At 52.7% G+C, this 14,567-nt stretch overlaps 2 non-coding genes across 2 annotated transcripts; both read left to right on the forward strand.

Moving 5' to 3' along the window:
* The first annotated feature begins 2,499 nt into the window (after positions 1-2,499).
* On the forward strand, positions 2,500-2,581 carry TRNAS-GCU. The gene has a single exon. It is a non-coding gene; the product is annotated as a tRNA-Ser (tRNA).
* A 1,861-nt stretch (positions 2,582-4,442) lies between these two features.
* TRNAT-UGU lies at positions 4,443-4,516 on the forward strand. Its single transcript has one exon. It is a non-coding gene; the product is annotated as a tRNA-Thr (tRNA).
* The last annotated feature ends 10,051 nt before the right edge of the window (positions 4,517-14,567 follow it).

The following is a 14,567-nucleotide window of genomic DNA, read 5'->3' on the forward strand; positions in this document are numbered from 1 at the left end:
AAATGTTTAACTTTTAAAAAAAAAAAGAAAGAGGGTTATAAGAGAACACTGGGGTTTGAACTGAGGACTAGGTGAACCACAGTCAAGCACTGTAACACTGAGCTATACCCCCATGACAGCAAAAGTATAGAATCGTGATGTCCAGGACTTTGAAGGACAAATCCTGCTTCATCGAGGTCCTTTGCCATTCCCAGACCACAGGTGGTTTTAAAAATGGGGTTTGATTAAACTTCTTAAATGTGGTAAACACCACAGCTTGCACACCCACCGATATAGCTTCTCCCACTGACATAGCTGCCACCTCTTGGGAAGTGGATTAACTACACCCCCAGGAAAACTCTCTCCCATCAGCATAGAGCAGTAGTTCTCAAACTGTGGGTCAGGACCCCAAAGTGGGTCATAACCCTGTTTCAATGGGGTCACCAGGGCTGGCATTAGACTTGTTGGGGCCTGGGGCTGAAACCAAAAGTCTGAGCCCCACCACCCAGGGCTGAATCCCTCAAGCTCTGGTTTTGCCTTCCCCTAACTGGGGCAGGGCTCAGGCTTTGTTTCCTCTGCCTCTGCTCAGTGGGGAGGGGCTTGGTCCCTCTTTCCAGGGCCATGTAGTAAGTTTTTTTTGGCAGAAGGGGGTTGCAATGAAAGAAAGTTTGAGAAACCCTGGCATAGAGCCTCTGAATATGTCTAGACTTGGCTCCCTGTGGCAGATCAGACACTGAAAGTGCAGCCATGGAGACACCACACACCAGCCTTGCCTAGCAGGCAAGAATCAAACCACTACAGAAAGACGCCCGTTGCTTTCTAACCCATCTCCCTAAGCCCTCAGCCACCACCACTTAACAAAGGAGCTTTTCTACATGATGGTTCTGGTCTCACTGAAGGGTCATTTCCAATTGTTTGCTCAGACCAGCATTAGGGAAAATGGTGCCCTGGGCAAAGCTTGTACTTTGGCACTTCCCCATTGCCCCTGGACGATCCCCACTCCCCCTTTACCGCTAGCTCCTGCACTCCCAACCCTTGCACCTCCTTCACCCCTAACTCCTGCCCCCTAAGCCCTTAACTCCCTGGGCCACCAGCCATTGCCCCTCTCCTGCAGCCCCTTCACATGGTTCCAGTGCTGGGGGTCCCACACTTGTTCTCCCTTTCCCTGGGCTTTGGCATCACTAGCCCCTGCTTAGTGAGTAGGGTTCAGTGGTCCCCAAAATGTGGGGCATGACTCCTAGGGGGACACAGATGTTAGCCAAAAGGGCTCGTTCTCCCCGGAGCTTACCTAATTACACCAAGGAGGCACGGAGACAGGAAGACAAGTACCACACCCTTTATTGATCGGTCAGCTGAGCGGGTGTTCCTCTCGGCTAGTGCCAGAGAAAGAGACACACCTTACATGGCCAGATGGGCTTACCTTTATACCCCGAAACAAACAACTTAGCCTACGATTGTCTACGTCATTTGGTTGACCTGTAGAACCTGTACATGCATCTGTTAGGGATAATTGGATATGCAGGATACATATATCATTTTGTGGGGGCTACAAGATACATCTGTTGAGGATACATTTGTCATTCTGAAGGGGACACAAGATACATCCGTTGACCCTTTGTACTAGATACTTTGGATGCATACATGTGAACGCAGCTGCATACACTTGGGGAGCCAACATATACTTGGGAGCCAAACAAAACTGATAAGCGAAATAGCTGACTTAGGTAGATACACGGCCTTCAGTCTAATGAGTTCTGTAAGCTTTCCAACACAGTTTGGACAAGCATAACATAACTTTGGTTTACTCAGGCCTAATACGGAAAGGCTTCATTAGCACTATAATTTTCCAACACAGAGGAACATTCATGGGGCACCTCAGGGCCTGAGCCAGCCCCATGGAGGTAGCAGCACTCAGCCCCACTCTGCCCCAGGTCTTCCCCAACCCCACCTCAGCCTGGGGCTCTGGCTCCTGCTCGGCCTCGACCCCCTTACCCCTGTCTGCACCCCTCTCCCAGCAAGCAACAGCCCCATTACCAGCCCCGGTTCTTGACCGCGGCTTCCGAGGGGCCACAGCCATGGCTAAGAGGGCACAGTGTGAAATGTTTGGGGACCCCTGGTTTAGGGTGATGTCCTCAATCACTTCTATAAAGTCCAATAAAAGCTATTCCTCACCCACTCACCCAGCCCTCCATCAGGACGGACTAGATATGTTCTGCTGCCCTTCACTCATGCAGGAAGGATAATAACATTTCATTCCACTCAATCCTAAAGTGATTTGTAACCCACCACCAGCCAAAACTGGTCATTTTGGGAAAGCGGCCCCATCATGCTGCATATCTAGGCAGAGTAGGTGTGTCTGTGCAAACACGGTCTGTTCCTGAAGTCTTTCCCCCATCTCCTCACTAGATGTGAGGGGGGAGCTCATTCAGCCTCTGCTTCCACTTAGTATTTAAAAACTCCTTATTGTCCCTAGCTCTGCCGGCCTAAGATTTCTCCTCCTGTCTCTTTTTTGCTAGCTCAGATGAGGTGGCCGAGTGGTTAAGGTGATGGACTGCTAATCCATTGTGCTCTGCACGCATGGGTTCGAATCCCATTCTCATCGGATGCATTTAGTCATCACCCCTCCTTTGTAGACAATCATCTCCCCTTTGGTACAATGACAGATCAAACAATGTTGCTTCTTGCAAACAGAAACTCAGAACTCCTTTGCTTTAAATAAAATGTCTAAATCCCAGATTTCTTAAAAAAAATTCTCTAGTGCTGTATTTCATATTTTTTATCTCAAAAGGTAACATCCTCATCATCTCCCCCAAACACCCTGGGATCTGCCCAAATTATTAAAATACCCTCAACCCGAGCAAGACCAGAGCAGTGACCCAGAGCTAGTGTCTAGGCCAAGCTGTTCTGAAGGAGGCAACTCCAACATTTTCTCCCTGCTTCCCTTGGCAAGGTCTGACTGAGAAAACAAAATTCCCCAAACTGAAAATTTTCTGCTGAAAAACCAATACTAGTCTGGTTGGGGTCTTTGGTTTGAAAGTATTATTGTTATTATTCTATTCTGATTTCTGAGTCAGTTCAGTCTTTGTCCTCCAGGTGTGTTTCCAGCTACTGAATTGTGGCGGAGAGAGGCCAAGTCATGATGTCTCTTCCCGTCTTTCATAGTTTCCTCCAACTTGCTAGGAAGCTCCTTTGCTACGATGTGAGTCAAGCAGTGTCCATTGTCGTTGTGCTATCTCGGAGAAGCCTGCATTGTACACGGTTCCTGGGATAGTCCTTGGGAGTCTCCAGTGCAATGAAACACCCTCGGCTGGCCCGTGTCGGATTAATCAGGGCCATGCGGCTTGGGCTGGAGTAAAGTTGCAGTGTCCGTGTCTGGGCTCAGGCTCAGTCCCCTGCTCTAGGAGCCCAGAAGGGTGGGAGGGAGTTTAGCGAGTGGAAATGGTGAAACCGCATTGAGGGGACTGGACCACTGACCTACCAGCTCTTAACACCCAAACTTTCAGTAACTCTATTGTCAGTGCCTGCGAGTGTAATTTAAACCATAAGAAAAACCACACTGGGCTAGAGCAAACGTCCATCTAGCTCTGAATCTTGTCTTCTGACAGTAGCCAACACCAGGTGCCCCAAAAGCCACTCATCAAAGCATCACTTGGAGTTGAACCCAGAATCTCCTCTTCACAAAACAGGTGCTGTAACCAGCTAAGCCCTGGTGCCTGCTGTTAGTTAAAGCATCCTGTCTGCCCACACCTGACTCTCTGCCAATCCCCACTGAGCCCTGACAAGCTTTGCTCGTGTTTGGATTCTGTAAAGCAGAGGAGCAGGGGAAGGTTTACTCCCAAGGTGTGTGAGTGATTGTTTGTACAGGTCTACGCTACAAAATTAGGTCGGTTTAACTACATTACTTAGAGGTGTAAAAAATGTAACCCCCCCCGAGCAATGCAGTTCTATCAACCTAATCCCAGTGCACACAGCAGGCTCAGCTGTCAGAACTTTCTGGAGCTATGAAAGGGGAGGGGCCCAGCCTCTGTAGCAGGAGTGCAGGGCAGGTGAGTTCACGGCAGGCATGGTGGGATACTGGAGGCGGCCACTTATGGTGATATAATGACCAGCAGCATTTACACTGACAATTTGTCACTTGAAGTTTGCTGCAAAAAGCTCTAGGCCTCCAGTCGAGGTTGGGATTGAGGGGCACTGGGAATAGGAGGGGCTGTGGGTTGGGACAGAGAAGAGTGCCGACCGAGGGAGCGTTGTGTGTTTTTCACACAACTGAGCAATATAATTCTGCTGAAATAACTTTGTAGTGCAGACCTGGCCAAAGATTCACACAAACACACAGAGCTTGCAAGGAAAACTTCACCTGCTCCTCTGCTTTGCAGAATCCAAACACATGGAAAGCTTGTCAGTCCCCACTGGGGATAGCAGGGAGTCATGTGTGGGCAGAGAGTGTCCCTTAGCCACAGGCAGGCACCATGGCTTAGCTGGCTAAAGCACCTGTCTTGTAAACAGGAGATCCTGGGTTCAACTCCCAGTAGTGCCCTGTTGTTTAACTCTTGGAGCACCTGGTATTGGCTACTGTCAGAGGACAAAACAGAGAGCTAGATGGACCTTTGGTCCAGTCCAGTATGGTTTAAATTACACTCACAGGCACTGATAATAGAGTTGATGAAAGTTTGGGAGTTAAGAGCTGATAGGTCAGTGGTCCAGCCTGTCACAGCTGACCCCCCTCCCTCTGGGACAGGGGCAGGTCTGGGCTCTCACACCAAATGGCTCATTCTGGCTGCCAGAATCCATGGGCAGCTGGTTTAGTTTGCACCCAGGATTGAGTCCTGCTTTGTGCACCGTGTGTGAGAATGAAAATCCTAAACCACCCTTTGAAATAACAAATGCAGCAGGACGTGTTATTGTCTGTGCCCCAAAGCAGACAGACCAATGGAGAAATGCCATTGAGTCCAGGGCAATACTTCACCATTTCCACTCGCTAAACTCCCTCCCAATCTTCTGGGCTCCTAGAGCAGGGGACTGAGCCTGAGCTGAGACACGGACACTGCAACTTTACAGCCCAAGCTGCCTGACCCTGATTAATGTGACAGGGGTCAGTCGTGGGTGTTTCATTGCACTGTAGCTGTAGCCTAACATTATGTCTACACTGTGATTAAAACACCCAGGGCACCTGTCTCAAACCCGGGGTCAGCTGACCCAGGCTTATGGGGCTTGGGCTGCACGACTAAAATTGCAGTGCAGACATATAAGCACTAGATTTGCCTTTTTCCAATCATCCGAGACCTCCCCCAATCGCCACAAGTTTTCAAAGATAATGATCAATGGCTCTGCAATCACATCTGCCAACTCCCTCCGGCCCCTCAGATGCATTAGATCCAGAACCAAGGACTTGGTCATGTCCAGCTTCTCTAAATAGTCCTTAATTTGTTCTTTCACCACTGAGGGCTGCTCACCTCCTCCCCATACTATACTGCCCGTGTCTGTGAAGACCGAGGCAAAAAAAAAAAAAAAAAGCATTGAGCACTTCAGCTTTATCCACATCATCTGTCCCTAGGTTGCCTGCCCCATTCAATAAGGGTCCCACACTTTCCCTGACCACCTTCTTTTTGCTAACACACTACGTAGAAATTGACTTTGAAGCTAATCAAAATAAGTTCCATTTGAAATACAAATCATTCAAATCGATACTGGGTCAGTTTTCTCCTCTACTCTATTTCTCACACACATTCCCTCACCCCAACCTTTGGAGTGAGGTTTTACAGCCGGACATTTTAGGCCAAGGGGGGTAAATTACATCAAAGAAGCTTTTCAGGATTAGCCCCCATTTCCTACATTACTAACAAAAAGAAAAACAAGACAAGTTTTATTTCTCCAGTATAATTCAGTTGATCACACAATTAAGTCTCTTCTCCGTTAAAGAGTAACTTCGTGTTTAATTTCATTTTCATTGGTAATAATAAATCCTCAACAATTAAAGAATTCTCTCATATATGGCAGTTTTCCTTTAATCCCCCTTTCCACCAGTGAACCCTTGAGTACAGTTGTGGTTAGGGATTAGATCGGGGTGGGCAAATTTTTTGGCCCGAGGGCCACATCTGGGTATGGAAATTGTATGGGGCCATGAATGCTCACGAAATTGGGGGTTGGGGTATGGGAGGGGGTGAGGGCTCTGCCTGGGGCAGTGGGCTCTGGGGTGGAGCCAGACATGAGTTCAGGGTGTGGGAGAGGGCTCCGGGCTTGGACAGGGGATTGGGGTGGGGCGAGGGAGGAGAAGTTGGCGGGGGAGGAGGGTGCTCCAGGCTGGGACTGAGGGGGTAGGAGAGTGGGAGGCTGGGGCAAGGGAGGGGGTCAGTCTCCGGTTGTCGCTTACCTCAAACAGCTCCTGGGAGCAGCACCACGTCCCCGCTCTGGCTCCTACACGGAGGCATGGCCAGGCAGCTCCCAGTGGATGCATTTCCCAGACAATGGGAACTGTGGAGGTGGTGCTTGGGGTGGGGGCAGTGTGTGGAGCCCCCTGGCTGCCCTTATGTGTAGGAGTTGGAGGGGGGACATGCCAGTGCTCCCAGGAGCCGCACAGAGCCACAGCACATGCGGAGCGGGGCAGCCCCCGACCTGCTCCCCGGCTGGAGTGTCAGAATGTGGCAAGCCCTAGAGCCTGCTCCCCAGTGGCTGGATTAAAATGTCTGAAGGGCCAGATGCGGCCCCCTGGCCGTAGTTTGCCCACCCCTGGATTAGATACAGTCCTGGATCAGAATCTCTGTAAAATAACAGAGATGAGGTTCCTATTAAAAATGCAGCCATCTCACATAAGACACTGATTTCGTCCTACACACAGTTCCATCACCCACAAATGGTGAGTTCAACAAAAACACCACTTCTGTTTCCTCCACATCTACATCATTATGGACAGTGTCATGGGGTTAATACATCCTGTCACAGGGTGTGTGGCCATGTATGGAAGAAGGCAGGGATTTGGGTTGGGGGGGAGAAATCTGTCCCTGGGTCAAGACAGCTTGTCTTCAGGTGGTGACTCCATCCAGTGGTGGGCGCAGTGCAGGGTAGAGGGACCTTGGACCACCCTACTCCACCAGGTCCTGACCCAGGGCCTTGAGGAACCAATACTCCTGTGTCCAGGGTTGATCTCTCACTGCAACAGTCCCGTTCCCTGAGTCACTTCCCCCTCTTACGTCCAGAGTCGGTAATGTCCCGGCATCCAGCGTCGCATCCTTGGCGGTCAACTGGGTGTCTGCAGGGGCCTCAGGGTGGCTGGATGGTGCAGCCTGGGGGTCCAGCAGCTTCCTGGCAGGAGCTCACAACATAGGCTGGTTCTCCTCCTCAGTCCACCCAGGCTGAGCTGAGATGCTCCCTTTTATACTCCGTCTCCAGTCGGCGCATGCCCAGAGAGGGGGAGGGGGTGTGGCCTCTTCAGCCCACAGGGCGCAGTTAACCCTAGCAGTGCCAGTTCAAGGTTGATACACCTCATCACAGACAGCATTTCCCAAATGTTGGGATTAGCTAGGAGATATCTTCAGGAGTAACCCCCTGTAGGGACTGGGTCACAAATACCTTGGGAACCAAATACCTGGGCATTTTGCCTAGTTCCAAGTCACTTGCTGTGGAATTCTATCCCTGGGGGGAGGGATAGCTCAGTGGTTTGAGCATTGACCTGCTGAACCCAGGGTTGTGAGCTCAATCCTTGAGGGGGCCACTTAGGAATCTGGAGAAAAAAATTGGTCCTGCTAGTGAAGGCAGGGGGCTGGACTCAATGACCTTTCAAAGTCCCTTCCAGTTCTAGGAGATCAGTATATCTCCTAATATTATTATCCTGTGACCATGTGCACTTACTTCCATCAGTTGCACCATTTGGGGTCTGCTGCTGTTCACCTTTTCAGAGTGGAGATTTAAATACATGACTGTTTCTCTGATAATATGTCCAGCAGCTTGGAGTATTCTCTCCTGTTGACTGAACTGCATTTGAATTTTCTCCATGTCACCATGCAGGGATAGGGGAAAAAACAAACCTAAAGTAAAGAATGATGGTCATTTGGCTGAAATTTCCCAATAAATCTGAGCTACAATCTGTCAAACACCACTAACGTGCAGTTATATGACCAAGGACCCTTCATGAAATATAGAAAACCCATAGCACAGAGAGGGAGAAGACACTTTCATTTTAATTTAAAGTGAAATTCCAGACTAGGTTACATCTGATGTCTCAGAATCAGGATGAGAAATTCTCCAATGATCCACTGAAACCTGCTTCACCCAGCGCTGTCTCATTAGTGTTATTTACAGAAGTTTTAGCACCTTCATAACGGGTGGAAAAAACAGCCGACCTTCCCAGAAGTGGCTTTGCCAATAGAGGGAAAAGGGGATTTGAACAGTGCTTGGGATCCATTTGAAATCCCCTTCCAAGTCTGTGACACTTTCACCTCCTGCCAGACTGACTGATTTAGGATCAAAGACGTGTACAAGCACCATTCCCAAGTGACAGCCAAGAACATGACCTCACCGGACACTTTGGGAAGTGAAGGAATACGAAGGGGTGAACTCTGCATGGCTCAGGCACAAGGTAGCAGTTCTGGGGTGATGGGGTGACTCGGAGATTCCATCCTTCCCCATCTCCTTCCAGTGTCACAGAGCCTAAAATGACACTTATTTCCCTGACACTGCTCCAGCTCTTCATCATATTTAAATATAGTTTAAATGAGAAAAAAGTCAAAATAACTGCTGTTCTGCACAATCCAGGGTAATGTGACAACAACTGGGAATGAGAAAATCTGTCCTCAAAGAGGAATGTGGCAACTCAAACAATAACTTTGCACTGGGAGGAGGAGTACAAATGTGAATCTCCAGGTTTGTTTAGACAAGGAAATGTGACAGTGGTTAGGTCAGATCAGGAGGAAATGTGTAAGAAAACTCCACCTACTTTCCATGGCCCATGTCTTTAGTGCAAGAATAGTTCTCTTTTTACATCAGGAAAGTGAGCTCAAGCTAGCTAACTCCATGGCAACCATAGTGATGAGGCCCAGGTAGATTTTATCTCAACGTAACTGGTTGAAGACACCCCCTATCTCCCTCACCTGGGGTGACGGACATTCCTGGTAGAAAGGACACCCACTCCCATGACTCACAGGACAATGGAGTTGATAGAAAGGACCACAGGTTCCACCCCAAAGATGGGCGAGCTTCAAAAGGGGCAACTCGTGTGTGGGAGCTGAGGGACCACAATGTGCAAAAGATGCAAATACCTTAATAGTCACTATCTGGGAACTGTCAAAAGAATTAAAGAAAAAAAATTTCTGACAGCTCTAGAGAAGGTTTTTATGAAGTTTATCTCCTTTACAGATTCTCTGATGTTTAGAAAGGCCTGAGCTATGACTGAAGCTTTTCCCACACTCGCAGCATTCATAGGGTCCCTGCCCTGTGTGGATTCTGTAATGTGTAATAAGGGTTGAGTTCCGAGAGAAGCTTTTCCCGCACTCACTGCATTCATAGGGTTTCTCTCCCGTGTGAACTCTCTGATGAGAGATAAGGAAGGAGAGATGAGTGAAACGTTTCCCGCACTCACTGCATTCATAGGGTGTCTCTCCTGTGTGGATCCTCTGATGCATAGTAAGGTTTGAGCTCCGAGAGAAGCTTTTCCCACACTCACAACATTCGTAGGGTCGCTTTCCCGTATGTGTTGTCTGATGAGAGATAAGGGAGGAGAGGTGAGTGAAACTTTTCCCGCACTCACAGCATTCATAGGGTTTGTCTCCTCTGTGTATTTGCTGATGCCTACTAAGGGCTGAGGTACGATTGAAGCTTCTCCCACACTCACAGCATTCGTAGGGTCTCTCTTTTGTGTGGATTATCTCATGTCGAATAAGGGCTGAGCGGTAATTGAAGTTTTTCCCACACTCACTGCATGTCGTCTCTCTCTGTTTTCCCTGAGGATTTTCTCCTGGGATGTAGTTTCCTTGAGGTCCCTGTGAGGTCCCTGACAATTAATGGGTTCATCCACTCTCTCCTCTGAGTGGTTTCCCTGCTCTCTCTCTGGTGTGGGGTAACTTTCACCAGCTTTTCCCTGCTCACGGGGGCGGGACACGCTCCCTTTGGCTCTTCGCAGTAATTCCCCATTCGCTTCAGCAAGCTCAGCATCTTCCTGGTGAGGATTCTGCTCCTCGCTCTCCCTCACCACCCCATCACCTGCTAGAAGGGAGGAGAAATCTCAGAATTGGGGATGGAAAGGCAGAGAGCAAACCCAAGTAAGTGCTGAGGACACAGAAAATAAAAATCGGGGACTGAATTCCCCCAAACTCATTCCCATAGAGGGCAGTGGAGGGGATCAATTCTGCTCCACACCCAGGACCGGCCTTTAGGGGGGGCCGTACGGGTGCCCCACCCAAGGGGGTGCCGGGCGCAGGGTTTGGATTCCCGCCTGACCTGCTGCCGATGAAAGCGGCACGGGAGGCAGATAAGCAGCAGCGTGGGGGAGTGGGAGGGAGCCGAGCTGCAGGGGGCAGTTGGATGACCAGCCGTCAGAGCCAGGTGACTGCTCCGGAGCGGAGGGGCCCCTCCTCCGCCCTGCTCCACGTGTGCAGCTGCTGCTGTTCCTGTCCCCCCGCCCCCCGTTCACCCCAGAGTCGCCCCTGTCCACTCCCGGCGAGCATCCTCCTGACTGCTCTGCAGGGCGGCTCTAGAAAGTAGGCTGCCCCAAGCAGCGCGGTGCGCTGCGCCGCCCTTCCCCGGTCCCGCGGCGGGTCCCCTCTTCCCGCGGCTCCGGTTGAGCTCCTGACGGCTTGCTTGCGGCAGGTCCACCGGAGCCGGGGCGGCGAACCTGCGCAGTCATCCTGCGGGAGCTCAACCGGGCCGCGGAAGGCGGGACCCGCGCAGTCATGCCTGCGGCAGGTCCGCTGTTCGGGCTCCGGTGGACCTGCCGCCGGCATGCGGCGGGAGCTCCACCGAGCAAATGCCGCCCCGAAAGCGGCGCTCCAAGCGCCTGCTTGGCGCGCTGGTGTCTGCGGGGGGAGGTGCTGATTGATGGCGGGGTGATCCCCTCCCCCCAACCCAGGTACCCGATTTCCACTGAGCTGGGGTGACGGGACAGGGGGACTCTGCGTGTGCTGCTGCCTCTCTGGGGCCGGAGCTGCCGGCAGCTGCTTGTGTCTGAACAAGCCTAGTTCAGGTCCTGACCCAGAGAGCTTTCTTAAAGAGACAGCGCGCTCACTCACTCAGGCGCACACACACACACACACACACACAGTCCTTCACACACTCCCCTCAACACACACACACTCCTTCATATCCTCCCCTCAACACACACACACACACACACCCCAGGGCTCCCTGCATCCAGGTCACTTCCCCACCTGGGCTGAGCTGAGACATCAGGAGCAGCTGCTCTCCTGCCCTCCCCTTACACAGCCTGCAGGGAAAGTGACCTGGGTGCAGGAAGCCCTCACATCGCTCCTTGCTCCTCTCCCAGCCCCCAGGGCTGCGTGGGAGGGAGCAGCAGTCCAGTGGGGAGCGAGCAGCAATGCCAGCTGCTTTGTGCATCTAGGTCAGGTTCCCCACTTGGGTGCAGGAGGATGCAGGGTTAGGGGCAAAGGGGGCACAGTGCAGGGCTGGGGCTCAGGAGGGCAGGGGCTGGGGTGCAGGGGCAGAAGTTAGGATTGAAGGGGGTAGGGATTAGGGGGGCTGGCGGGGGAGAAGGCATTTGGGGCAAAGGGGGCACAGTGCAGGGGCTGAGGGCTCAGGAGGGGGCAGGGGTTGGGGTGCAGGGGGCAGGGTTTGGGGTGCAGGGGGTATGCACCATGCAGGGGTTCAGGGTGCAGGAGGGAGGTGCAGGGGGTAGGAGTGAAGGGGCACAGTCCTGGGCTTAGGGGCACATGAGGGAGGAAGGGGTTGGGGTGAAAGGGCACAGTGCAGGGCTTAGGGGCACAGGAGGGGGCAGGTGCTGGGAGGGGCTGGAGGGGGCAGGTGTTAGGAGTGAAGGGGGAGCAGGTATTTGGAGCGAAGGGGGCACAGTGCAGGGGCTGGGGGGAAGGGAGGGTGAGGAGCCTGGGGAGCCCATGGGGGACAGGGGGGGGTGCCATGCCCATGGGAGCCAGGGGCACCAAAATGCAAGTTTGCCCAGGGTGCCATGTCCCCAAGGCCGGCCCTGCCCACATCCCATCCAGACACTCAGTAGGAAGGGAGGGAGCTCCAGCCAAGCTGTCAGTCATCATCTGTAGGAAGCCAGGAGTGAGATCTGCTGGGGACTGTCCTGAGCTCACAGAGTCTGTGTGGGGAATCCCAGCTGGTTCTCTCAGGCACTGACAGTTTCTGGGTTGATTTGATGTTTCCTCACCTGTCCAGGGACTTCTCAGGATCTCGCTTTCCTCTGAACCCTGGAGATCCAGGACCCACGGCTCTTCCCCTCCTTCCAGCTGGGAGATCACGTAGGGTTTGGAAACTGGAAACCCTGCTCAAGGGAAAGAAAACAAGGGAGGCAGGAGGGTACTTTGCCCACCTCTGGTATAGATGGTGACTAAACTTAAACCTCTGCGAACCAGGAAACGAGAAGTTAATATAAACGCCCCCCCTCCAATGCAACCTTAACTTTGCCCCCAACCCTTAACCCTGCAGCTGGCAAGAACCACTGAGGATGGTTCTGTGTGGGCCGTGCAAAGGTTAACAAACTCCCACAGCGACTCAGGTGTTCAGCTCAATGGAGCAGTAACGGGATGAATTATATGGTCTGTGGTATAAAGGACGTCAGAGTAGATGACCTAATAGTCATATCTGGCCTTCAAAGCTACGAACCTATAATCGATCTGAGGAAAGACTAAGAGAACGTGCCACTGTCTGTGCTGTGTTCACAGGTGGGAATCCCAGCATCTATCCGCATGCCTCCAGCTGTGTGCACGTGGCCAGCTGGAGCTGTGACTGGCTGACCGAGGGATGGGTTGCAGCAGCTGGGCAGAGCTGTGCTTGTGCTATGCAGAGAGGTGCATGTGAAACTTGGGGGGGGCAATTCTGCCTCAGTTCTGTGCTGAGTGTTGTAGGCTGTGTCAGCAAAGGTGCCCAAGGGCGTGTTCTTGCCATGGGGGTTGTCAGCACCCTGGGGGCGTATGTTCGAGTGATCTGTGGGGCTCAGTGAGGGTAAGTGAAGCAGTGACTCAAAGGAAAACTCAGGTTGAGGGCAAAGAGGTGGTAACACTGACAGTCTCAGATGGTCTGTGTGCAGGAGGTTCAGTACCGGAGAGCAGGCCAGGGGGAGGAAGCTTCTATTTGCTATGACGGAGACGAACCTGAATATTATCTTAGCACAGAGAAGTCGTGAGACTTTCTGCTGTACTGCTCTGTTCCCAGAGCGCTCTGTAACCGGGGAGGGGAGAGGGCTAGTGTGTGTCTCTCTGGCATGTTGGGGTGATGCTGAAACAGGGCAGAGCAGAGGTGGCATTGTGGGAGTGCCATGAACCTTAACTCTTCATTTCCCCTTCTCAGAACGGAGGGGACGGGAATCCTTACCCAGCGAGGTCACATTCTCATAGTTCTCCTGCATGACGTCTCTGCAGAGGGCTCTCTGAGTGGGGTCCAGCAGAGCCCCTCTTCCTGGTGACATACACAGCCACCTCCTCGAAGGTCACCGGCCCCTGAAAGAGCAAGAGTCCAACACCTGCTGCCCCACTATTCATGGAGGAAAGGAACCAATCAAATGGAAGCTCTGAGACAGAGACAGTCAGCACAGTCCTATCCCCACACTGCCGAGAGCAGCCAGGGGGGCACCATGGTGAGAGAACAAAGAGAGACCCCTTGTCTCTGCCAGCAGATCCATCACACGGCTACGAGCCAGAGGCTGATCCAGCCCCATGGTAGGAACCCAACACCCTCCCCACTGCCAGCAGCTGGATGTGAGGGGCCAGGACATCTTCCCTACACCTCCCTGGTGGGTGCCCCCTTTCCATGTCACACCAGCCCCTGGCTCGCAGCACTGGGAGTCTGGTCAGTTTTCCCAGCCCCACCCAGGGAGTTGCTTTGTCTGTTTCCTGTTTCACAAATTAGGGAATTTTCTCCCCCAACACCCAAGCCTTTGTTCTGAGGATCTAGGCCCCCGTTAAACAAGTCCCAGCAGGTTTGTCACACTCTGTCCCCTCCCTCTCCTCACCCAGCGGATTCCCTGCCCCCCCCCCCCCCCAGACCTAACTCCCCAGAAGTTGCCACCTCGTCAGTGTTTACTGCCCCTCTCCCTCCAGCAGGAACCCACCAGCCGCCCCCCAAGAACCCGACCTGAGCTGGCCCCACTGCAGCCAGAGAAGCCCCCGCCCGGCCCGGAGGGGTTAATGTCGGGCTGGGGAAGCAGCAGCTGCTCAGCTCCCAGCTCCGGATGGAGGCAGCAGCGTCTGGTCTCTCCGGAGCTGTCGGGGGTTGATGCTCCCGGTTCTGTGCGCTCCCGGCTCCTGCCTCCCGCCCCGCTCCCAGCTCCCCCAGCCCCTTCCCGTGCCCTGCAAACCCCGGGCTGCAGCGCTCGCCGAGGTGTCTGCAGCGGTTGGGATCCAGCTGACCCCTCTGCTGAGCCGGGCACCGCAGGGTGGGGCCGAGCTGCTACACCAGCCCCGCCC

This window comes from Mauremys reevesii, linkage group 12 (assembly GCF_016161935.1).
Source record: "Mauremys reevesii isolate NIE-2019 linkage group 12, ASM1616193v1, whole genome shotgun sequence".
NCBI lineage: Eukaryota > Metazoa > Chordata > Testudines > Geoemydidae > Mauremys > Mauremys reevesii.